This window comes from Simochromis diagramma, unplaced genomic scaffold (assembly GCF_900408965.1).
Source record: "Simochromis diagramma unplaced genomic scaffold, fSimDia1.1 OVJJ01000271.1, whole genome shotgun sequence".
Lineage (NCBI taxonomy): Eukaryota > Metazoa > Chordata > Actinopteri > Cichliformes > Cichlidae > Simochromis > Simochromis diagramma.
The window spans coordinates 1239882-1266977 of NW_024386909.1; the positions used below are offsets into that span (position 1 = coordinate 1239882).

At 38.9% G+C, this 27096-nt stretch overlaps 1 long non-coding RNA gene across 2 annotated transcripts; it reads right to left on the reverse strand.

The window, feature by feature from the left end:
• Positions 1-61: 61 nt before the first annotated feature.
• On the reverse strand, positions 62-27096 carry LOC120736262. 2 transcript variants are annotated; one of them, XR_005696445.1, is made up of 4 exons: positions 27050-27096; positions 22985-23123; positions 20850-20920; positions 62-3031 (listed from the first exon to the last, which is right to left on the reverse strand). It is a non-coding gene; the product is annotated as an uncharacterized LOC120736262 (long non-coding RNA). The 2 variants fall into 2 exon arrangements; XR_005696446.1 differs by lacking the exon at positions 62-3031 and having other exon boundaries at positions 14760-20920.

Below are 27096 nucleotides of genomic sequence, written 5' to 3' on the forward strand. Positions count from 1 at the left end.
TAGATATATATATAGATATAGATATATTTATATGTATGTAAAGGTAACTTGTGAAGTCATGTATTGTTAATGGCATCAAATGAAGCTGTGCTGTGTATGTTACATTTCCACCTGACAGACTCAGTTCATACTGTGCATACCTAATTAGCTGATCTGATACCACTGAGTAGATCTTAATGTTTAAAAATGTCAACAAGTAAATTTCAGAGCTCAATGTGCAGCTGCTACATTGTAATCAAAATACACCACTGCTCTGAGTGGTCAAACAAACATACTCCCCTTTACCGCCTTTTCTAATGTACTTTAGTCCCTGGATTTTGAGCTGCTTTGTAGCTCTTTGCATTTGTGTTATGTGCTTTCTGGTTGTGTTTACTGCCACGTTAGTGCTCTAAGGAGTGTGTTTGATTACTTGTTGGATTGAGTTTGGGAATTTCTGTCTTTATGTGTGCATCATTTGGTTATTTCCTGTTTTACTTTGAAGGCTTGTTTTCTTTGATGTAATGTGTCACATGGCTTCCCGTTCATCCCCTCCCATGCCTGTGCGCAACTGCTTTCACCTGTGTCTCATTCCTGTGTCTCATTCCCTGATCAGTGCAGCGTGTATAAATAGTCTTGTCTTTATCTTTTGGCTCTTGCCAGACTGTGTGTTAATACACTCTGTTGTGATGATGATATTTTCTTAGTAATTCTCATAGATTTCTTGCTTGTTTTTTGAAATTGAACAGCTCACCATTTGTTTTACATCACCTGTCTTTGTGTCCTGAGGTTGTGTCCTCGTCAACACAATACAACAGCCAACTTTTAATATCCTTTATATGTCTTTATCATCCACTCTCTGATATTGTCTGAATAAAGCTCATGGGGAGGCACTTGGTCAGTTTTGTGTGGAAGAGTCAACCAGTCCTTCCTGTCCAACCCTTTGTGTGAGTGAGCACAGGGCACACAGCCCGATGTGGTTTGTAGTATGTGGTTTTGTCAAACCAGCTAATGGGAAGGAAAAAAAAAAGGATGTTTACTTCACTTGTCTGATTAGAGGGAACTAAAACACAACAGGGAGCAATAAAACCCAAAGAATGAGCTAAAAGATGCAGTGCAACTGCTTATATAAGAGCTGCAGTAGGATGGTGATGTTTAGTTGGGACATCTCTAGAAAGAACCTCACTTGCTAAGACAATTGATAATAAAGTCTTTAAAAAATGCTTTGAACTATCTGTGTCACAGATCTCACGAAACTAGTTTCCCCAAAAACTTCAAATAACTGATATGCATAAGCTGGAGATTTTTTTTTCCCAAGGTCAATATTCTTTGTCTTTCTGCGAGTTATGGGACGATTCATAAACATTTATTCATTGTATTCAGACCAAGCTGCATATGTAAGGGCATCTGGTATGAAGTATAATGCTCACAAAGGCAGAAGGACTTGATTGCAGGAGGAGATTGATTTTTAGTGATTCAGTGACCCTCATGGCTCTATCAGATGTTATGAGTGGAAGAAAAATAGATTTTGTACTGTGCTTCAACATCTCACACCAGCCCAGCTAACATCGCACACTGTAAGACATTTGTTTTGGTCTTTAAATGAACACATAGCAGTTTTTTCATGTTTCAAAATGAAAACACTCCCCGTTTTTATTTATTATTGTCATGAAATTAATATAAACAAGGTCTGGGTTTGATGGGAACTCCTCCAGTGATGCACTGTAAATCGAACTGACAAGAAAAAGATGAGACGGTGCTGCGCTGACCTCTAAAATGTCATAGATACACAGAATGTACTTTATCAGATCACTTCAGCATGTACACACATAAATCAATATGTGGGACAATAGAAATGGCTTCTTCCAATAAAAGAAATAATGGACTCGGGGGGTGGAGACAGAAAACATACTGTACAGTGAGGTCTGTAAGCACCGTCAGTTCGTCCTTTCATTTTCTTCTTTCTCTACCCACTCTTTTTTTTTAAACTTTATTTTGTTTTCTCATTATCTTCTTCTGTCTGCTGGCCCTCTGATATATAGGACTCTACAGCACAGTCACCCCCCCCTCCATCTCTTTGTGTGTCCTAAGTTTCTTGTCACCGGGAAGTTGTGGCGCTGTGTGGGCGTCCACGGTTTGAGGCAACTGCAGCTCTCTTTCATCCTGATGGAGGGCCTCCATTAATGGCACTGCTGCTTTCCTCTCTCTCCTCTGTCTTTGTTGCAGCGTATCACATCATCTCACATTAGAAAAGACCAGAGAGCTGAAAACTCATTTGCCTTTTTGTCGTTACTTAACTGAATACCTTCCCTCTGGTTTTCATCTCAAAGATCCTGCACTCTTTACCTACACTTCCTCTGTCCGTCTGCTTGCTCTCTGCCCAGCTGTTATCTGTCCATTCTGCTTGTTATCAAGCTTGCCTTCTGGTTGCCTGTTTCCCCTCTGTGTCTCTCCCTGAACCACCTGCTGACCCTGTCATTCTGGGTTTCATGCCAGCTGCGTTTCCGATTGCTGCAAGGGAGAAATTGCTGTTCTATAAAAAGAAAAAATGATTGAGAGCAGTGGTGGTCATCCTGTGGCCCTTCTAAGTCAAAATACAACACATTTTAATTCATTCATTAGGTTTATTATATTACCTTAAACTGGCTTTTTATTGATTCGTTATAAAACGATTCACCTTTTACTTCACAGTTTACGTCCTGCATGACGGTACAGTTTTACTATTGTTAAATGTTTATTTTCAGTAACACATGTAACAAACTATTTTCCCCCTTATGCATATCTTCACAACAAACAGCCCGTGTGTATAGATGTTTGCTAGCTATACCAGGCTTAGCTACATAGCTCACTGTAGACTTTTAGAATCTGTCCTTTCTGTTTATTTACAGAGAAGAGAAAATCACAGGCCACACAGAAGAGGGTTAATGTGGGGGAGATCCAGAGGTCAGAGGGCAGTCCAAACATCCAATCCTCACGACCCACGCACACTCTCACGGTTTGAGGGGAAACTCTCTCGCTCACCTCACTCCAGGGACACAACGAAGGGGACAACAACCTGAACAGAAGGAAGGCAAACAATCACCGAGGGAAGCCACGAGGAAACACACGACAAGTCAACCAGAGATTGAGCCGGGGTCTCGCTAACGGCGTAGGTTAATGTTCCAGCCATGAACAGCTGTCTCTCTGTGCCTTAGAACGGCTGTGATTGTTCCTCCACCTGCAGGTGGAGGAACAATCACAGCCGAGTAGGGCAGAGACTCAAGAAGAGTCCAGCCCACGATCAACACTGCACATACACACAAAAACAAAGGGAGAGAGAGAGAAAGAGAGAAACAAGGAGAATCCAGGAGAACCAGAGCCATGAGACAGAGAAGCTTTAACCCTCTCAGGCTCAAATTAAACTTTTTGTTGCTAATGCACAACCAAGTCCTGCAGTGGTACTTCTGAGTAAAAAAAACCTCATAAAATATGTATGTGGGGTAATCAGGTTGTTAGTTTTTAACTGTTGCAAATCAGCAACGCCTGCCTCGAGAGGGTTAAAGACTGGATGGTGCTACTGCCGTTTACCAGATGGTTAATGCCTATATAGTGTGATTAGGGCTTCTTTGTGACGGTTCTTGTAGTCTTTGTTCAGTCTCCTTTGTAGCTGATCATTGTGTAAACCTGTTTTCCTGGATTCCTGCTTTTATGAGGAGTTTTGCTATCACCACCAGTCACTGTTGCCTGAACCGGTCAGTTGCTCTCGGGACCTGCAAAGGAAAGGACTTCCCCTTCTCCACCTGCCTGTTCACTTCTCACTGCTGCTCACCCATTCATCTTGGACTTCTACTTGACAGCCATTTACCCTCCAGAGCATCTGCTCAAGAAACAAACAAATACTGCAAGATCCTATTGAACTCACCTTGGCCTCTCTGGCAGCGCTCCTGGTTATATTTGAAAGGTTATCTTCTCTAGCTGCTTATCTGCTCTCCTTTATTTCATTCCTGCTCTCAGTAAACAGTCGACACTCTGGTTTCCGAGTCCAGTTTGAGCTGATCCTGTTTACATATTTTGTTTTCTATGCTTTTTGCATTAGTGACGAGTTAAGAGTGTTTGTGTATAGTGACCTAATAATCTGTACCATCAATAAGCATGGTCTCCAACAATATGTGTTTTCAACATGATTGAGGGCTGTAAATGACAAAAAGCTAAAGATATGAAATGTCACTGTGTGGTACAAGACGCTCAGATGGACAGACAAGTACGCTATAAGGCCCAAAGTGTGAAGCAAACAGAAAAATATTTTCTTTGAACATCCAGTTTGCATGTAGATCTAATCATCAATTGCAAAGTGGTTTCAAAAAAGCTTGAAGTCCCATTGTGTCTGTTTCTGCATTCATATCAGGTGTGTGCAATCAGGAAAAGATTGTTCTGAATTACACTTAAATACTGACAAGACTGCACAGACATACACACACGTGTGCAGCATTACAATCCACAAGAAGCCCATCTTTGATTGCTGCCTTTTTTTTGTCTTGTTATTATAATTCATTTAAGCGGGAACCCGACAAGATTCGAGGCTTCATTAGGCAAAGCCTTCCTGTTTTCCATCAGAATGTAATTGAATGTACACAGATATCCGCCTGTAACATAACCTCTGAGGGTCTCCGTTACCACTTCCTTTAATAAAATCTGACAATTCATTATGTTTGACGAATGGCTCGTTGGAATATTTTCCGCGCGGCAATTAAATAAATGTGAGCAGTGAGGTGTGACATCATGAATTGTATAGACTTAACCAAACATTGGAGACATATTGAAGCAAATACATTTTCTACACTGTGTAAAATGGCTTTCATTTAGAGCAGAACAGTTTTGTAAGACTTGCATTATAATGCATGTTGATGACAAATATTAGCTCAACAGAGATTAATACTTAGATAATATGAGGTAAACTGTTTCATGCAGCATGTGCAATGTGCATGATCACAGGGGTGTCTCGTTTACCTGGAGGAAAAGTTGTTCTAATTTTTAAGATGACTGGAAATTGTTTCCTTTAGGACCGGGACCGCGTGAACAGTGTGAACTTTTCATCTCCCAAATGGGAGATCACAACAACAACAGGTATGAAACAAAAAAATTCAAAGAAAGAAGTAGTTTAAGTATTCACTTGAGATTACGCTTTAGCTTTGCAAATATTTGACCAAAATTTGGAACATGTGAATCAAAGACAGAGCCCTGACTTCCCTGAGTCAGCAGAAGGCAAAAAATATCATTAATTAAGAAAAGCCCGTGCAGCGATGGATGATACAAGGATTCTGTGCTTTGTAGAGCACTTTGTACTTTTCTTTTTTAGCTTTTTTCTTTAGGCCTGTTATTCTACTAAACTATTTAATCCTTGTTACATGTGCAAATTATTCCACCTGTCTCTCCGTACACACACACAAACACACAATAAACACCAGCATCTTTGCAAACACAGGTAAATTAAACTCCAATTTCAAATAATAATAATGAAAAACTTACAGAAAAGACAGAATTTTGAACTTTTTTTTCTTAGTGTGTTTTCTCTCATTTTAAGAAGATGATGCGTTTGTAGCTGTGCCTCAGACACAGTTTTGTCAAAGAGGTTGGGTATATCTGTGTGCATCAGGTGTTGGCTACAAATAGAAGTGTTGACATGAAACTATGACGAGGCAAATTAAATGCAATAGTAAAACCCCAAGAAAAACCTTGGAAGAAATTTCATTTCTTAAGGCTCCATGTTGGAAATGCCCGACTTTATATTTAATGTTTATAGCCTGGTACCAAAAATGGGTTTGGTCTCTTTAGATTTTCCTTCCTTTGAAACAACTTTACAACATTTTTCATGTTTGTCTTTATTGTCATCGAGTCGTTTCAAAAACCCTGGCTCCAGAAGTTGCTCCCTGGCAGAAACTGACACGTCCCGTCCTCGGCTTCCAAACATTTGCTAGTTTTATGTGTGTTTTTTTTGTTTTTTATATACCTTCAGTTTTTTGGGATAGTTCTTCTGACAAATAATATAAAAAAAAAACACATCTTCAATTGTGAATTACAGCTGGACTTCCTGTTCTCAGGACCGTGGCGGGAACACTCTCTTAAGTCCTATGTTTCACTTACTTACCTCCTAAGCTGGGCACAATGCTTCGCATTTGAATTTGATGAAGGCTTAGAGTTATGCATTATTAGTGGCTGTTTTGAAGCAATGTTGCATGCTGTTTTGTCTTGTTAAACTTTCCATTGTACTGAAAGACACTGCAGGGAGCTCACTGTTCACTGTCTCCGGTACATACATTTTCAAGGCCAGGTTTATGAAGTCTAAAATTAGCATCCAAAGTTAACATTAAGCCCGAGTCGTAGCGACGACTCCAAGTCTGCCTTCTTTTCCAAATATGGTTTTGAGTCTGCCCCTGCCATGTTGTTGGGAATCTAACTGCTCTCACATTAACACCTACTGTGCAGCCAATTTGTAACGCACATCTTTGGCCTGTAACAGCCATAGCGCCTGGGAAAAACTCATATATCGGCCTCCAGCCATCCAGCACATCAAACTCTGAATCTCTGCCACACTGCATAGCTGTGATGCTAAAGCTTGTGCACCTCTCTGATTTTTTTTAAAGAACTTGGTAGCCACACATCCATTTTACTTAATAATTGATAGTTAAAAGGTTCATGGAGCATTTTAAAAGTAGCCTCATGCAATACTTCTCCAGGTTTTCAGGAGGCTTTTCAAAGTTTTTCTTTGGACATTTCTTTGGCTGCTTTTTTCACCAATCCAGTCCAGTCCTTGTACCTGGCCATTTTCAGAGGACTGCTTTTGTTCGTTAAGCTTTTAACATTGACTTATGAATCATTCAAGCATAAAAATGGCATTTAACTCCAGGGATAAACCCATTTTTTTTGTACACAGATAACAGACAACGTTTTGCAGCAACTTCACAAAAACACATAACATTAACTGGACAAGTGGAGGACAAAAGAAGAACTATCGGGCAAAAATCAGCAATTGAGTGTCATGACCTTAAGAAGCTGGAAAACGAAATCAGCAAAAACCCAATGCAGGACCTGAAAGCCATCATCAGTTTGTATGTAGGAGGTAAGAAGAGAGGTACAACAGGGAGCAGGGGCAGCTATCTGGCTCTGTCATGGTTTGGTGCTGTTTCAGCCAGTGGTGTTGATCTTAAGAAAATTGATGGGATTATGAAAACAGGAAGTACTATCAGATTTGATCTATGATGCAGCACCTTCTGGAAAGTTTCTGATTGATAACAACTACATTTTTTTGCATGACACTGTTGCATAGAAAAGCACACAAAAGAAGTGTATCAGGCAGGGATTGGTCTCCACAGAGCCCGGACCTCAACACTGTTATTCCATTTTCTGTCCTCTCTGTCGATAGAGAACAGAACAAAAGGTAGTCAACATCTGAAGAAGAGCTTTGAAGGTCCTTCATAAAGCCTGGAGAACTATTTTGAAGTCTATCTAAAGAATTTATATGAGAGGTTGCCTTAAACACTTGAGGCTGTAATGAAGAATAAAGGTGGTCATACCCAATATTGACCTTCAAGCTCCTCAGAATGTGCAATGTATAGTATACTTACATACTCCATTTTCATGTATGTTTGTAGAAATATTAATAAATCTCTGCCCCTATTTCCATTTGTATAGCATTATTTTTCTTAATTTATATATACTAACTTATTGGAAGTTACAAATTTACTTTTTAATGCACAGGTACAATGCACAATCTGTACTATTTCTAAATATTCTAAATATTCTTAATTATTTAAACATCTTCCAGTACCCTGCTCTGTCTGCACATTACAACCTGGGTTTGCCATTTTTATTTGTACTTTAATTAATAAAATCTGTACAGTACTCTGTTTTTGTAACTATGTAAATATTTTTTCTGTAAAGATTGTGTCTGTTTCTGTTCTGTGTCCTGTTCTGTTTGTATATGTGCTTTTTTTCTTTGCTACTGTTACAACCAAATTTCCCCTTGTGGGAGAATTAAAGGATTATTCTATTATATTCTATTCATTATATGTGTGTGTCCATTTATAAGACTCATGGAAAAACAAAACTATAAAGAGGGTCGCCACAGCAGATGCATCTGCACGTTTGATCAGTTGCTGATTTTACTAATACCGCTTTTCTATTAATCCACACTTGGAACTGGCAGTATACTCGCTTGTGCACCCCTAGAGGGTGGGTTTATAAGCCCTGCAACACTCAAACCAGAGATCTGGTTTGTAGGTGAGTGTGTTAACCAGCACACCGTGGAGCCATTACCACCATGGACAAATAATGATCATAAATATAGCTAACAGAATACAGCCCTTTACTTTGTGTAAACAGTTGCTTTGCAGGCTTTTGTGATCTTATACTACAAGTGTTTTTATAGAAATGTATTTATTATTTTTGCATATCCTCCAGCAAACTGGAGAATACAAAACAGATAAAGCGCTAAACCTCTGCATGCTCATTTCACTCGTGTGCCCCCCATGGAGGCCTGCCCTGGGCCACGTCCATGTAAACAAGACTGTAAACTGTGTGTGCTTGTATATGTATCTTTGTGGGAACCACTCTGAATATGAGGCACTGTGACTGGGCACATTTTGCTCTTTTATAACAACCAAAGGCTGTTTGAAGGGCTTAGACTTGGTTTTAAGTTTAAGGCTGGAATCAGGTTCACATAAGGGTGAGTTTTAGACATTCAACTGTAATAAAGTTTCAGGGCTAGTTAATGCATAATGTCACTGCCAGTCCTCACACAGATAGCAGTGCAAATGTGTGTTATGAAAAAGAACAGGTGCTTCCTCTTTTTGCAGTTTTTCTCCACTGACCTTAAGAAACTGACTCACACACACACACACACACACACACACACACACACACACACACACACACACACACACACACACACACACACACACACACACACACACACACACACACCCTATGTCCAGATTTTTTCCCCCTTTATTTTTAGCTGCTTGGCTCCTGGCTCCCTCCATTGTTTAATATTATCTCACTTATTCAAACTCTTTTTAAAGGCTTCGAAAAAGCCTAAAAAAAAGCTGAAATGATCGCAGTCGACGTTCCCTATCCCTGGGTCGCATGCTATTTTAACAACAATAAACAATGTCGTGTTCCCCTCCTGTGACCAATGCAAAAGTCTGAATAGAGATACTGATTGTGTTGTGTTTTCCCGCTGTGCTAATTGAAGAATCAGTGCAATTGGGGACAATGGCTGGCGTCTCAGGGTGTTCAGGACAAGCAGGAATGATTTCTTTTAAAGTGCAATCAGAAGAAAACACTTTAGAAACTCTGACATACCTCAGGTAAAGGTTTTGAGTAAATGCTGATTGTGAGATCAGGCTTTGCATAAATGATGTGAATGCCCCAAGCAGCCCTCTGAAAAGACTGTAAACAGATTTTTAATATGCCAACTCAATCTGCAGACAGAAATGAACGAGTTCAAGTTTAGTGGAAAAAGCTACAGACTCTACGGAGACTACAGACGCAGATTTCTCAGGCATCACTCTTGACACAGTCAGCAGGAGTTTCCACAGGATGGGTGTCTCGGTGCTGGCACGTGCAGCACAGCCCTATTTGGGAAGCCTGTTAATAACTTTGCAGTCAGTCCAGAACTTCCCAAAAAGCTCCTTCAGCCAACACAGAGATGTTTGCTCTCTTTATAGACGAAGACAGGAAGACAAGTCTGAGTTGCAGGAGGCTAATATTAAAGGAAACAGGAACACATCTTTGTAAGACTCCAGGTGGTGCTGGCATGTTAATGAGTTTACAATCTGGAGGATGATAAACTCTACTGCTAACAAAGTTCACAGACTGACACATATCCTCTATATGAAAGAAGAGGAAACTTTTAAGTGGTGGCAAATAATTTATGACCTCTATAGGACAAGGAGGAATTAAGAGAACCAGGAATCTCCTAATCGAAGGAAATAAAAAAAATTAGATAGTTAGTTTTACATTTTTGGTGAAGTAAAAGTGTACAAATAAATCTTCCAGACCTACAGAGGAGATTATGACAATATTTTTGTCACTGGCTACCTTCTGTTCTGCTGTGTCAGCAGTGAGTAAGTGAGGGCTTGTTGTCAATTTTATGTGCTTTGTGTTTAAAACATCTGTGATCAGCAACAACTGCCAATGGTTTACATTTTTGTTTTATCGCTTCCTGTTTCATTTTGAAGTCAGTGTTTCTGTCACTTCACTTCCAGCCTTTTCCCCACCCTCTCTTGTTTGGACTACAGAAAGTGCTGCAGCTTTCCATCACATTTTCATGATCCTTGTATTTTCCAGTTTTCTATTTTTTATATACACATGTTTCCAAGTGTTCTCTTCATGCATGACTTTCTCGCACTTTCATGGACTTTGACTTTTGCCTGGCCCTCACTTGTTTGTCTGCCACGTTGCCAGCCTGCCGACCCCTGCATGACCTCGGCCTTTTCTTACAGCTTTGTGTTTGAGACTTTATTCTGCTTTCCTGCATCTTATGTTTCGGTTTCCTCCTGCAAGTGTGAAAAGTTGCTTCTGGAGATATAAAAATAAATAAATACCGAAAAATGTAACCGTAGACAGTTTTAAAGCTTTTGAAGCACTAAATAATACGTGTAAACCTGAGGGAACCCCTGAGTTAAGTGCCTCATATTCATATTATTCACTGTTTTTTTTCCATGTTGGTACTCCAGATGATGATGATGATCTTACTGCTCTAAAAATGAATCCACAGCAACCTAAATGATATTCAATCTCCATTTAATGACTGAGCAACCTCATTAAACCAAAGAAACTCACAGCAGTGAAATTAGTACTCGCTGCACTTCTAAGAGCTCCAGAGACTCAGATCAAGTTTCCATTAATCTAACTTTTTTTAATCTTGCTCACAGACGTCAAAAGTCAAATAATTATTTCTTCATACATTCTTTCTATTCAAGCTCACCTTAAAAAGCTTATCTACACAATTAGAGACCCTGAAGTGTTGATTTCATTTAACAATGTAGTTTGATGACTGAATAATATTCTGTTAACTGCATTTGACTAATTTGGAACTGATGATTGGACTAGCTGAAAAGTGAATCGCTGATGTTGATCTAATCCATTCTTGTAAAACATGCACTTCTATATGTACTTCTATGTACTATAAATACCTCGGAGTATACATTGACAATAAACTGGACTAAAAACACACACAAACACACAAATGCTCAGGATTTTCTACGAGTCTGTTGTGGCCAGTGCAATCCGCTATGCCGTTGCATGCTGGGGGAGCAGGCTGAGGGTCGCAGATGCCGACAGACTCAATAAACTGATCCGTGAGGCCAGTAATGTTGTGGGGATGGAGCTGGACTCCCTTAAGGTGGTGTCTGAGAGGTGGATGTTGTCCAAGATAAAGACAATGTTGGATAATACCTCCCACCCACTCCATGACATGCTGGTCAGTCACAGCACCACTGCAGTGAGAGACTGAGATCTCATCCACCTAACACACTGTATACTGCTATTGCTACACCCTTTTTTGCACATGCTCTTCTTTCTTATTCAGCTATTTATCAATAAGTGACTTATATGTATATATATATATATATATGCATGTATATATTGTATATATTGTGCTATTTCTTACTTAGTGTATTGTCTGTCTTTGTTACTGCTTGTACTGGAGCGCTGTAACCAAAATAATTTCCCCTCGGGATCAATAAAGCATTCTGATTCTGATTCCAGATCACTTTCACACTAATCAATTTTGCACCATATAAACAAAGCAAAACAGCTAAAGTATCAGAAAAGCGCTGTAAAATAACAGAATTTATCTGCTTAGCAGAAATGCATACATTTCTACTAGCCTATTTTTTTTACATTGTTACATTTGTTAGATTGGTACCTGCTGATGGTGAGAAAATATCTGGAATCATGAAAATCAGCAGGAGGTATCCTTTGTGGATTATGAGTTTTTGTGCACAGTTGTTGTGATATTCTGTCTCATTCACACTTGGTCATGGTCTCCTTCATCCTATGAGCAGTCTTTTTTACTGAAAGCAGGTACTGCAATCATTTTGGGAATAGAAAAATAGACGCAAATTAGTTCTTGATATCTGTGTGTGTCTGTGTGTGTCTGCCATGTGATTAGAAAACTAATAGCTCTGCCCTCACAAGACAGGGTGAATCGGCAAAGACAGGCGAGGACTTGGTCTTTAAAGGCATATTTGAATATGTCCATTTCGATTAAAAATTTAAGAGGCAATACTGAAGAAAGTGCTCTTACAGCACATACATCAGCACTCCATATGCTTCAAACCCTTCTTCTGAGTGAGGTGGCAGAAGTGCAGAAAACGGATGGAGGTGGTGCTGCCAATCAACATGTCAGAATAATTATAACCTTGTCTGAAGCTCTCATAAAGGCTCTGACCCTCTTCCCCCGCAATAATGGATAACTTTAGAAAGTCCCTCCTTATTAGGCTTTTTGATGAGTCTTTTTGGATGAACTGAGGTCGTTTTTTTGTCTGTATCTGTTGTGACAAAAACGATTAATTATTATATAGATATAAGTATATCAAGTCCTTTGTGTGATGATAATTATATTTAATCACAGCTAAATTTTTAAGTTAGTGTTGAATCTTCATCAGGCCCAGTCTTCTGTCTCTGAAACTCTTAAGGCCCATTCTTCTGTTAGTCTTTGACTTGTTTTATTCCATATCTGTGAAAGTGGTTGAAAGTCAGTGTGTTGCTACTGCTTCTGAACTTTTCTCACCAAACTCTTTCTCTGCCTGCTGCCTTGGAAAAAGATGTACTCCTTGGACTTGGTCAGTGGTTAATTTATCTTTTCTGCTAACCTTGAAAAGCTTTTGCAGATAAATCATAGTAGAGCAGTGATAAATAAATATAAATGTGTGTCCCTCTGAAAATCTAAAGTGGCCCCTGCAGACCTCAGCTTAAAAGTGCAAGCTGCAGATAGATTTGAAGACAGAGGTGGAGGCAAGTCGACTGAAGATAGATTTCTGATTCAAAGACGAAACTTTCCTCATGTGGTAAATGTGGAGGGTAGAGTACAAGTATATCTTTTTAGAACAAAAAACACTTGATGTGTAGCTACATATCTAAGAAATTCAGGATCTAAGCCAATTATAAATAACAGTTTTCTACAGTGTGAAAACACACAAGACATTCCTCAGCATGGGGAAAGGTCAGCTGTCTCTGCCTTTTCATAGCAGTTTAAATAAACCTGACAGCAACTGTGGCAGCGGGAGTTACCCAGCCTTTATTCTGCAAGAAGTGATGGATGATGAACAATTTGTAATATGAACAACACAACCAAGGCAAAGAATAGCTTTATAAGATCCAGGGAGAAAGGTTCAAATCTCTCTCTGCCAAGTCAAAAGCAAGCAAGCAACCAAATGTTCCTGAAACGGGCAAAAATGTTTCACAAATTTCTGAATTAATCCATGCATTATCATGCATTACACATTAAGTACATAGCATTTAGTTCCTGTTGTGGCTAAACCAACTCTCTAATATATTACTAATTTAATTGCATGGCTGCTGATCAATGCACAGTAATGTAGGATGTTGTTTTAACAGGAAGAAGGGTATGTGGGGATATCGTACAGGCAATCTTACAAATTCTCACCAGATTACTGTTGATGTATTTTCATATATTTGGGGAAATGCATTTTCTTTTTGTCTGAGTCTGATGAAAGGATCAGTATTACATTTCAAGCCTGACATTTCTAATAGCTTTTACTGTTTTCCCTGAGCTCAAACACAGTCTGTCTGTCTTCCCCCTTTGTGTAGACCACAAAGGTACATTGTCTGCTGCTTTGATGGTGTTTGCAGCGCTGATGTACAGAGTTAGGAGCTGCTGTTCCAGTGAGCCCACCAGCCTCTTCACTAGCTGCTTTCTGAATTCTTTATGAGGTTCTTTCCAAAATAAAAATAAAAATATAAAAAACAGAGAATATGCTACAGGTTTTAAACCTTCTACATCAGCAGGTAGGCAGCAAGCGTATATGCTTTTGGCAACTGAACTCTGACCTAGGGTCCTGACCACAGCTGACATGTAGAAAAATTATACAACCTCGTCAAATCCCTACATTTTCCCACAGACTTTGATTGGAAATCAAAAGAAAAAATGATTTTGACTTTTGCTGAATCTGCTGTCTGCATGATACTCAACATTTTCTATGACTGAAGTGAAGCTTTTCTAGACAGATCAGTGGAATATGAAGGAAATTAGAGAGTGTGCCAGAGATGTGGAAATGATGTGCTGCGTTCTGCAATTTTTAGCAAATGCGCTGACAGATTTCTGATTGGATTATATGAGTGCTGAGCAACTGTGAATAGATGGCAGCGATCAGAAGCTGAAGGGAACAGAGGAGGAAGATGAGTTTGCTTTATGCATCATTGTCAGGGTCATAATCTCTGTGGGCAATAACAGTAGTTTATATGTACGCAGTGCTGAGGATGGATTTCTATAAGCTGGGGATGAACACATACTGATGCTACACTATAACAATAACAGTTAAACCAATGCAGTTGTAACTTTTTGACTCAGTTTGCAACAGTACGTGAATTTGCTTACAAATTCAAAGGTACAACCCAGGAGATATTTTGTGCAGAGGTCAACTCTGACAACAGCAAACAATCATGACAGGTGTGACCTTTAACCTGGGGGAATAAACTGCTTCACCAAAGATGCTTGGTCAAATTATCTACACTGCTTCCATGGAGACCTGTTGTAATCATGTCATCACATTTTTAAAAACAACAATGTTCCTCACTGTGAACCAGCTATTCCATATACATCAGTATATCTCAGTGCAGAACTTTGCAAGTATTAAATCACTCTTTATTTCTTTATATTTTGCTAGTAAAATGTAAGATAGGTTTAGCAATTTATTGAAAGTCAATATTTGGTCTGACCACCTTTATTTTTCAACACATCCTGAACTCTCTTAGGCAAGCTTTCTTGTTTAAGTCGTCTTGAGGAATAGTTCTCCAGGCCTCTCCCTTGGACTTTGGCTCTTTTGTTATGTTTTCTCCTGAGATGATCCCACACTATGTCAATAATGTCGCAGTCCGAGCTCTGGGGAGACCAATCCATGACTGATTCCATTGTGTGTCTTTCTTTGACTTTCAGACACTGATCATTTGCTGTGAGGTTTTTTTGTTTGTTTGGTTTTTCGTTTTTTTTTTTAGGTCTGCCACTTCTTCTGTCCTCCTCTTGTCCCATTTACCTCAAAAATTTTAAGGGCACACTGCGCACATCATGCAACAATATGGCTGGTTTTCAACTAGCTCTTCTGGAATCACCTTGTTGGTATAAAAATACTATTATATGCCCATCAATCTGTGTTATTGTTGGCATTTTCAAAAACTGGCTCTGTGAAGCAACCTATTTAAAAATTATTGGGGTACTAAAGGCTTCTTCACAGTACTGTATATATATATATATATATATATATATATATATATATATATATACACACACACACACACTTCGTGTCTTCTTCTACATGTCTTCTTCGGCCCATTGCCGAGAAATGCCAGACACAAGATTATCAGAGATCTTGCATAACCTGGAAGCTCTCTTGCAAGTGAGACGTAAGCCACTTCACACCTGCCCTTTGTTGTCATGAAATATAGAAGGTTTTTTAATTCACTGTAAAACTTTTTGAAAATAAAATATTAAGAGTTTTTCTGTACTTATGAATTGAAAAGGAACCACAGAATATGAGTAAGCAATATTTGATTACTGTGTACACATATGGATCAACACTTTATCATTTTTACACAGGCTAAAATATGAATAATGCTACTTTAATCTCTTGAAAATACATTTAGCTTTAAATTAATTGACTGGAGATGCCTTAAATGTACAAGGAATTTCAAGGTGATGTGGTTGCATCACCCAATCCACTCAAACTGCCAAGAAACAGGGGAAGGATAATGGATCAGTATCGATCGCTATGTTATTGGATTGTCCTTGCCCCAAACTCTGTATGTGTCAGCTCTGAAAACACTTAAATTACTGATTATTTGTCACGGTGGACGAAGAAATCGACTTTTCCCAGGAAGCTAATCAATGATCCCGGCTGCAATTAAATCCAAAGGCATCTGAAAAATAACAGGGAAACATGGTGAACAGTGGAAGTTTGTTATAAAAATCTAAGTTCAAAGCACACAGAGGTTCATTCAGGAAATAGAGCTGGTTATAAGGATAGTTTTATTGTTTCTATTTGACACTTTGTTCTGAGCTGAGACACTGGGTTTGAAACCACTCAATAGATTTTTCTTTTCTTCTTAAAATCACAATCTTGAAAATTGGAAATGACAAGTAAGCCCTATTGTGTGACTGCAGCCCAGACCGCGGGAAAATTGTCATCACTCACAGACAATAGAAGAGGAAGCTATTGACTTGCTGAGTCAATGGTAAACAACCGGAGCTGGAAAGATTTGATAAAAACCAAATACTGACAGGGCTTCCCTGCTCGAGACACACTTACTTCATGACTATATACATGATTTGCTTACCCTAAACGTAATTAAACCTAAACTAACCTTCACTGTAATTCATGTTTTATTAATACATTTTATTTAATGCTTTGAGGATCCGTGCTTTCCATAAAACGTATCACAAATTTCCATAAAACAACTGTATAAAGAGATGTGTAATATGAGTACAAGCGATGATAAATCAGTGTAAACATATTGTAGCACTAACCTAAATCAAACGTTACCTCTTTCTTTACGACAACTTTTCAGGTAATCATTAAAAATATACTTTTAATCATAGAAAAATGCAGTTACATGCCATTCTGCCACTGAACTCAAGACCTGTGGCTCCTTGAATTCTAGTGTGTATCTATAAGAATGTTAAAATTGTTATTCTTATAATATTCAGACTACAACATGTGCAAGCTGCACAACACAAGCATGTATACAAACTGCTGATGTAGTCAACATGCAGCCCCCACTGTGTAATAAAAAAGCATCACGACATCTTCATTCTGTTTAGTTTAGTGCATTTGTATTTGCTGCTGCTATAAAAATGGATTTGATTACTGATGCAGAAGTTGCATTAATAATGCATGGATGTTGTTGGACAGTAATATAATATAATTTTATCCATCCATATTTTTGCGCAATTACAAGTCAGCATTGACATTCAGGTATTTGAAGTTTGGCTTTGGGAGGATAACAATTTAAATGTATATACATTTTGTTACAAAACAAAACTGCTGATTCTAATTTGATAGGGAACAGAGCTCTGCTGTTTGGGGGCATGCTGTGGGAACAATAATGCCCTCAGTTAAACTCAAGATAATGTTAACAACAAATACTTCAGTTAAAAGAAGATTAGGTGCGACAGAAAGAAAGAAGGGTCTGTGGTTGAGGCGGGTTGTAAAGTGGCATGCACTGCACTGCACATCAGGAAGGATCTTAATCTTTATCTTAAATAGCACACCCCTAATATGAAATTTCGTCCAAATTTGAAAGAATATCAGATGAATCATGGGCTATTACCAGCTGATCTACTGGGACTGCTGGCTAAGTTTCCAGCATGGCCAGCCTGAGCTAACACTGTGCTGGATTTAATGTTAATGTTAGGCATTAGATTTAACAGGCAAAACACAGAGAGACTTTTAATGAGGTATTATGGTCTAAAAATTATGATAATGCGCCTGTCTCTAGCAGTTTTTAAAGGAGCATTTATTTTAAATGTCAGAGTACGTCTAGCAGTTACGTAAGTGGAATATAAAATTGCCCCGGGCACCCACTTAAAGGTATTTAATTGGTAGTTCAGTCAAACTGAACTTTCTTAGCCTTGTTTTGTCACTATTTTACAGAATCCAATAAGCTGTAATTGTGTCTTGCGTCCTTATAATGCAAATAATTTGCAGCCCTGTCACCATTTGCCATTTTGTTGTTATGACAGCTCTGCCATCTGTGTCTAGATTCAGTCGATTCCAACATACTTTTCCTTTTTTGCGTCGCAGTAATTTCAGTCAAAGTAAATGTTGCTCAGCATGTATTACCTTTAACTGCAACACAATCTTCTCAGTCTCACTCGCCTCTTTGAATAATTGGAATTCCATTGCCAAGTAGTGTTGGTAGTGTGTCTATAGAATGGCCATCCTTACATCCATGTTCTGTCTGGGTTTGGGTCACTGTGGCAGCAGTCTAAGCAGAGAAGCCCAGGCCTTCTTCAGTTCAAACCAAGCAAGAGACGTAATCTCTCCAAAGATTCCTGGGTGTGCCCCAAAGGGCCGCTTCCCAGGTGGACACGTCAGAAACACCTTACCTAGCAGGTGTCCAGGAGGAATAATAGCCACATCAGCTGGCTACTTTCAATGTGGGAGAGTAGCAGCTTTAGTCTGATCAACTCTGAAAACTGAGCTATTTACTTTATTTCTAATGAAGGACCCAGATACACTACAATCACATTCTTTCACTTCTGGTCATGGTTTAGATCTAAGTGTGACAGCTTCATGTTCACACCCTGTCTGAATCACAACAGACCTGTTCAATGTCGAGCACTCCAGGAACCCCTTGGCTGCAAGGGAAGTAAATGCCACAGACTATCTAAACTCTTTCTTGTAATGCAAAACCAAAAGTCGAGTCTTGTTTCATCATTACTGTACACCAGCTTTCTTATCACATTCATTTTTGACCTAGGAAATAAAAACAGCCTTTCTAATTAAACCTTTGAAACTTACTTTTGTGTTATCATACCAAAACAAGATAATAAAAACATACACAGTGCTGTAATTTCACAGTTGGATGACAAACTAATCTCTACATGCCTCTTTGCAGTAAGAACAGCGTCTTACATGCATCTTCCTCCACCCACCGAATGTCTGCGCATCTCTCTCCCACCTTTATTCGTATAATTATCCACCCACTCTTCTTCTTTTCCTCTCTCCATCATTCCTTTTTGTGACAGTCTTTCACGCTGCCCCCTCCACCTCTACCGCTCATTCTCTCTTGCACTTCCACGTCGCTTCTTCTGTTTTCTTCTCTCTGCTCCTTCCCAACAGCATCTCTTCTAATCCTCTCCCCTGATGCGTCTTGTTTGTCTGAATGGGTCGCTTTAATCCAATTACTTCTCTCCATAATGCTTGTGTCGTCTGAGGCCAACACTAAGATCTATTAGTAGAAAATAACCTAAATGAAGTTGGGCAGCAGTGAAAGCCAATAGAGATAACCTGAAATGAACTGTTACACTGATCGCTTGTGTGGAAGAGAGGATAGTATGTACGTATACTGCAGTTCATCTGAAAACAAAGGGTGCTGTATCTACACGAAGTACAGGAGGCTGAATCGAAACAGCTCTCATCGCGGCGCGCCGCCCCGCCCCGGTGATGCCTCTGGGCAGCTCCTGCACATTAATCACGCAACCTTCGCTTATTGTTCCTGAGAGCAGTCAGTGTGAGGTTAGCTGCTGAATAATTTCAAAGGGTGCAGAATAATTTCATCCAAGTTTAGACTGCAAAGCATCTGTCATAATTATGTCAGGCTTCAGTGGGTTTAACACTCCCACAGGTGAGCGCTCTCTCGGGGCTGAAATGTGTGATGTGTTTCACTCGCTCAAAGGCAGCCCTATAAATATCACAGCAAAATAAAGAACGTCTCTTTCTATAATTCATCAGTTTCGAGACATTTGTTTTCACTCATTTGTTTTTAGACCCGCTCAAATAAAAGCAATGAAAATCTTTCTCAGATGTTTAAGCGTGTTTTTGAGGATGTATCCTTGTATTTATGAATTCCTGTTGAGTCATATAACTGCGTAAGCACAAGCAGAGAGCTGTGGTTTTACAGCACAAACAGAATGGAAGTAGCTCATAAGGCTGTGCCAGATGGGTTAGCATTCATGGGATAGTAGTGTTTATCTTCCAGATTCCTTTAAATTTTAAGCACCATGCAGCTTCATACTCAGGCATGCAGAGCAGTGTTTGCTCCTGTGTTTATTATATGATCTGATTAATATCCTAATAGAGCTGCTGGAGTCTCAGTCACTGTGTAGGCAGGAACTTGACAGCGTCACATGAGGTCTGATATGTGTCAGACCTCATGTGACGTTTTCTGTGAGTTACAGAAAACATCGGCGAAGCTCACAGATAACTCGCTTGTTAACATGTTCAGCTGAGCTTAATGACATGAATGTACCCTCAGCTGTAAATGAGGAAATGTGGTGCATGCATCTTCATTTGACCTCCCACAATCACTCCTGAGCCCAGTTTGCAGCTGTGGCTAGCAAAATTCTGAATAATGACGCTGCTGTGTGTGTTACTGGATGGAGTAAGAGATGGAGCATTGAGAATGGAAATAAAAATGAAGAGTTGGCAGTCTTTTAGGATTTGGCCTGAGATATGTATGGAAGCCCATTTATGCCAGAAATAATCAACTGAAAAGTCATTCACATAAAGATATTAACATTTGTAGATCGACACCGTAATTTAGTATTTAGTTAGACTGTCAGATCATTTTGTCCAACTTTTGTTTGAGTCAAAATTTTGAATTAGTTTAAGGTTTGTTACTACCTTTTGAGTGGTTTAACTATCTCTTAATCTAACAGGAGCAAACCCATCCATCCATTCTCTTCTATCACAGCCATGAGCAAACCAAAATTATTTTTTTTTATCTCTTTTTGTTTTGTAGTATTGATTGTGCCATGATTAAGATTAAATTGTGACTCCCATCAAATAAACTAGATTTTTGACAGTTTTACCTCTTTATTAGAATTAAAACTCTGAATATTCATTTTTCTACAGATGAAGATCAGAATCTGAAAGTAATATCCTCAAGCAATGGAAGAAAATCTGACAGAGGACCCGAGGGATGTTTCTCACCCTTCACTTGATCCATCGCTGAAGTCTTGTCAGAAGTTGTCTCAGCAGAAGGATGGCTGCAGGAAGCCGTTCTTAAAGAAAGGAAACAAGGAGAAAAGACTGAGCTACACCAAATTACAGAAGAAAAGGGCTGAAAATCATAGTTCTTAGTAATTTTTTATAATTCAAATTATCATTATTATGTATTGAGGAGACCAGGAGAGAGGTGGAACAGTGAGTGTTTACAACCATCAATAAAACAAGGTGGATGTTCTGTCGTGGTTTGGGCAGCATTTCAGTCACTGCTGGTGGGGATTTTATCAAAACTGATGAAAATTTGAACACAGTATCATCAGATTTTGATTTAACATGCAATACCATCTGGAAATATGTCTGACAGCCAGTTGCTTTTTTTCAGCACGACAATGATCCCGAATAGAGCAGGGCGATATGGCCAAAAATATTTATCACGATATATATTTGAAAATTTGCGATAACGATATAACTGACGATATAATTGATGCGAGACAAAATACAACTCCACAACATTACTAGCGCAAAAAGACAACCTTCCATTTATTTTCACTTAAACAAGAAGCTGGTTTTTATGTACATTAAAGCTTTATAAAAATGTAACAGTGCAAATGCAAATACCTTGCTGAAAGTTTAACCAAAAGGCATTTCCAGTAGAAATGGGCTGACATATCCTGAGCATAACCATGTATAATATCCACTGAAGTTAAAAAGAGGTGCTTTGCAACATTAAACTGCAGTGTGCAGTACGTATTTTTCAGACCATAAGGTGCACGGGATTATAAGGCACATTAAGCGAAACAAAGCAGTCAGATAAATCAAACTTTATTAAACTCATTCTTCTTGCTTCCTCCACTTCTGTACCATTGATTTATTAATGAATGAATTCTGCTCTATTCCCATGTTGTTGCAGTATATTAATGACTAACCTTGTATTGTGGATGGATTATCTCAGTTGTTCTCCTGACTGAAGTTTGGTCCGTTTACAGCATCCTGCCATGCGATTGCATTTGTCTCTAATTATCAGGAACTTTAACGTTAACTTTTATAAGTGGAAAAGTGTTAGTGTTCGTCCTCCAGCTTCACTGTTTATGTTATGCTAACATAGCTGTGTCGCTAGCGATCAGGTAGCACATCATTATATACCAGCTAGCCCAACTTCAGTAACCCTACAAACGTCACTGCTGTTTAGTTTCCTGTCTTCATTTATGTTGGACGTGATAGCAGAGCTGTACGTTTGAATTTTTCCAGAAATCTCTGTCAGAACATGTTATATCATGCTTAGGTAACTAGCGAAACTAGCGAGCTAACTTCCGCTAGCTTCCTGCTAACTTCTAACTCCGTTAAATGTAATAAATTTTATTTCATGGATGCCTGGAAGTTAAACTTCATAGTTTCACCTGGTAAAGCAGCAATGCTGATCGTTTTATTAAAGATGAAAGAATTGAGACAGTTTTTAACTCTCGGTGATGCTGCAGTGTTCGTCTGACCTGAAGCATACAGAGTTTAGGACCCAGATTACTCCCAGATTTAAGAGCATCTTAGTCCGACAAATACGACAATAACGACGGCCGCTTGCATGTTCTGCAAAAAAATGTGCTTTGTCGTGTATCTGACGGACAAACACCAAACCAGTTCCACATCACTGAAGTTGCACCATTTTTACAAACCAATTCTGGTTCATCTGTTTCACTCAACAATCGGCCATGTGCGTATGAAAACAAAGGCACTGCGCATGCGCGTTTTACTCATATTCTATCGCGATATTTCATTTTCCTATCGTTGCCTAACATTATACCGGTATTACCGTGAACGGTATAATATGGCCCAGCCCTAATCCCGAACACACTGTCAATGCAGTAGACGCATCCCTGAATAGAAGAACACACAATGGAATACTTTCAGTCATGGATAGGCCTCCACCGAGCCCGGACTGCAACACTATTATTCCATTCTCTGTCAGGAAGACAGAGAATGAGGGACAAAAGGCAGCCAACGCCCAAAGCAGGTCTTTGAGTTGCTGTTGAAAAGCCTGGAGAGCTACTTTGAAGACTACTTAAAGAATTTATAAGAGAGCTTGCTTAAAGAGTTCATGCTGTGTTGAAGAACAAAGTTGGACATACCAAGGTTGTTAGAATATCCAAACTCTCTTTTGCCTTATACGCTCCGATTCTATGTTGGTGTGTAGCATCCGATTGGCAACAGATTCAGGTTCCAGCATTTCAGTGATTCCCAACACACAGCTAGTGCAGTAACAGCATACTTGGACAGGAAAAACACAAAACGGAACAGAATGCTGTATTTGTATTTATGCTGTATTTCATATGTTTGAATGTTTCAGAAAATTGCAGCTACTAAAGTATTTCCTATTTTTGCAGCAAAACATAAAGAAATGATGGTTGACTCAAGACTTTTACACAGTGTTTTAAATAATCGAACGTTTACCACACCGGACTGCTCTGCACTCAGCTGTTTATGATTATCTAATACCTTAACTTTGGACCTTCATCATAATACCATATCTTGGTTTATTAAATAGCAGAACTAAAATAACAAAACATTTTTGGTTACTATTGTTAAAATCTGACTGAAATTTTCTATTATTTTTATGAAAGCCACTGGATAAAAGTGCAGATATGAGATGAGACCCTTTAGGAAATCATGGTGCAGCTTGGATTCAAATCTGTTTACCACCTGAGAACTCCATTTTGTGACTTATCAGTAATTTAAACAATGTTCCATCCATGTTTTATGGATTAATGGACAGAATCTCAAAAGAACCTTTTATTTCTTGGAAAGTGTTTTTCTAAGAAATGCACTTTCTGGTTAATTTTCCACTTCACAACACTAACCCGAATGTTGGAAGAAAAAAATTTGCAAGTCCCCTGTTGGGAGGTTTAAAATCTCCTTTGATTGTCCCTCTAATGAAATGAAATTAATGAAAGTGGGTGAGCAGCCTTTTAAAGCAGAGTGAGGCATCAGAGGTTTTATAAACTGCTGATTGAAACCCTCCCACGGTGGATGGGGTTACTTGGCCAGTATTCATTGATTTACCAGGGTTTTTTGTCCTGCACAGTCTTAAGAAAGAAATCCATAATTACCCATATGTGTGTATATATACATATATACACACACACACATACACATGTATATATATAGAGAAAGAGGGAGAGAGAGAGAGATTCACATAGCATAGATTTATATAAACAAGTTTAATTGGGATGGACTGCATTGTGTTGCACTGGGATATCTTTTCTTTCTGTCACTGCTGGCTGTTCAACCGTCTCTTTACTCTTTCTTCATTTTTATCATTGTTTGAGGACCAGACAGATCAATTGAAATGTTTTACTGCACAGCCACACAACACGTATTTGTAACTTTGCTTTCTCACCAGCCTCACATGTAATCAATGGGGCCTGTTATACAGCAGCTGACTTGCTGTAGCTGGTCTCACACAGATCATAGGTTCATTCTGTTTTCAATCATAGGTTGTTATTAGTTGTTAAACTTGTTTCTTCCTGCAGCATAGCTTCAAATTTTTCCTCATGTAGTGAGTGTCCCAGCAGACTTTCATGCTTTTTCTGAAACCCCAAGCTGGAATTTAATAGCCTAAAAATGCCCACGAGTCCTGAATGATCCTATGCAAAGCTCACAAAGCAGAGAGCTGAGGACAGCTGTTTATTTGTTTTGTTCTTGTTTATAAATTAAGCTTTGTTTATGCTTTAATAACTGGACTTTACTCCCAACAGCCCCAAAGCCAAGGCCAGCTGAGTGTGCTTCACATTAACATTTCGTTTTCAGTCTCTCTCTGCAGTGATATTTTCATAGAGACGCATGCCCCCCCTTGGCGACTATCAGTGTCACAGTATGAGTTGCAGTTTTAGTGCACTGCAGAGTTGGAGCCAGGATAACAACTCACCTGTATAGGACTAAAGATATTAGTATAACCTTGTTACCCGCATTTCTGTAATTCTCCATTTTATCCATGATTACTAAAGCTGTTGTTTATATTAGTCACCAAGGGATATTTAAATCTTTAAAATTTAAATTAAGCAAAGGATATAAGGTAAGATGTACAAAGGCAATTCAAGTGTAACTTAACAAATGTGACTCTTAGCAAAATGCTATCATTAGCATGAGCACAACCAGGTTCAAGGACGGACAGCCATCTGTCGCAACTGGTTGAAAGTGAGGGGAAGGTGAGATAGCTGACATGTTGTTGTTATTATTGTTCTCGCTTTCAGCTGCTGTTTATTGGCTTTCAGATAAGATCATGATTTAAGGGTTTTTGCAACCTTAACAACAATAGAAGCTTCTCCTCCACATTCTTGATCACAAACAGGAATAGAGTGGCTACTGGGAAGTTTGGGAATTTTCTTGGTAGTGAAGTCTTTTTAATCACATAGCCAACACATATTCTCTATGCAAAATATCAGCAGGTCATCAATCTTGGCTGCAGCTACATAGGTGCTATCCATAACAGGAAGTACCGGTTGTTATCACACTTTTAACTCTGTAGCACTTGGCCAGTTAGTATCTAGTTGTGGGAATGTGGACATAGTCAGAAAACCTGATTCTGCAAAGTGTGCTGACTTGGACTGGTGTGGTTTAATCTGCAGACGATCATGATGAGGACAGTTTTGTGTGTGAGGATTGTGAGGATTACATGTTTGGCACCACCAAGAAGCTAAAAGTACCACGTCACGAATCAGTTGGCAACGTCTGTTGAAAAATGAAGCCAATGCAAAATTACAAAAGCCTGCAGTTCCTCTAGTAGCCATGTGAGGCTCCAGAATCAATCAATCTCCAATGATTTTATCTCCTTATTAACAAGGGCTCACCACAGGGGCGATTCTAGGATCAGAGCTTTGGGGGTGCTGAGCACCCAGAGAGCTGCCCAGCCAGGCACGATAAACCTGTCTCTGTCAGTCCCTGCATCCTTAAATGTTGTCCCGAGTTCTCTCTGACTGTCATTTTGGTGCATTTAAACCCCTGTTCCTCTCTGTCCTCATCGTCTGTTGTCTTCATCTCCGTTATCAGTCATCATAATTTTACCATCTCTGTGCAAGTCTGCAAATTTCTTTGTTAAATCATAAGATTCTTAAATTCATCAAGTCTCTCTGTGCCTGGGTCCTTGTCACAAAACATGGCATGACTGTTTTGTACATTTTAACACAATTTAATCCCCACATTTGTGAAAGAAAAGCAAAACACTTTTTTGAAAAGTCTTTAACAAAACCATCAAATCTGATCAAGGTTATTTAAATGCTGCAAAAGAAGAATGTATTGGAATAAAAAAAATACATATCCTAACCTTAATTACTGGGGGAGAATAATGAATGATGCTCATAGTGAGTAAGAAGTAAACTGAGTGCATTTTTTGGACAGAGATTCACTTTTAATGTGTTTATATAATATAATACAGATACATAAAAACACTCCCAAAACAGAATTATTACAAATAAATTATTACAAAATAATAATAAAAACTATAAAAATGGAGGCAACTTTGCCTGTGGTAGAATTTATACAATGTATGAAAATTATCTTTACTGCAGATGCTAATTTTACTAATTTAATAACACTAATTTTGTGTTGTAAGATTTATGAGTTTCATGCTTTCATAGTGGTCCTTAGGAGAGCTTGACATTTTTATCAGGTGGTACACACTGTAAAAAGTGTGAGAAACACTGATAAGTTAAGTGTGTGTGTGCTTTTGGAAAACATTTAAAGCTGCAGGACAGAATCTTTGAAACAAGCTTAAAACATGTTTAGAATATAAACAGAGCATCTGCTTCTCTTTACAGCTCCTCACTCCACCAGGGCTGTTTGGCTCTTTCTGATAGTGTGCAAATGTGATGTACGTACTGCGGCAGTCATACAGACAACTGGACGGTCCAAAGGTTGGCCTACCTATTACTGGCTGAGGTTTCAGTAGAGTTGTGGCTGAACCACATAAAAATATATCATTAATTTTAATCTCCCCGATCAATTACAATGTTATGTTGGAATGTTGTTAAAGAGGCTCAAAAATGTTTCAACCCAGTTTGTTTTACAGATTTTGTATAGCAGCTTTATTATAGGGAGGACACAACTTCCAGATTGTGTTGAGTAAAGTCAGGTTTTTTTTCTTTGTCAGTTTAACAGTTTGTGTTGTGCCTGTCACTGTTCCCTGTCTGTTTTCTTACCTGGTTCTTCCTGACCGTGCCCTTTCTCCTCACGTTCCCCTCTTTCC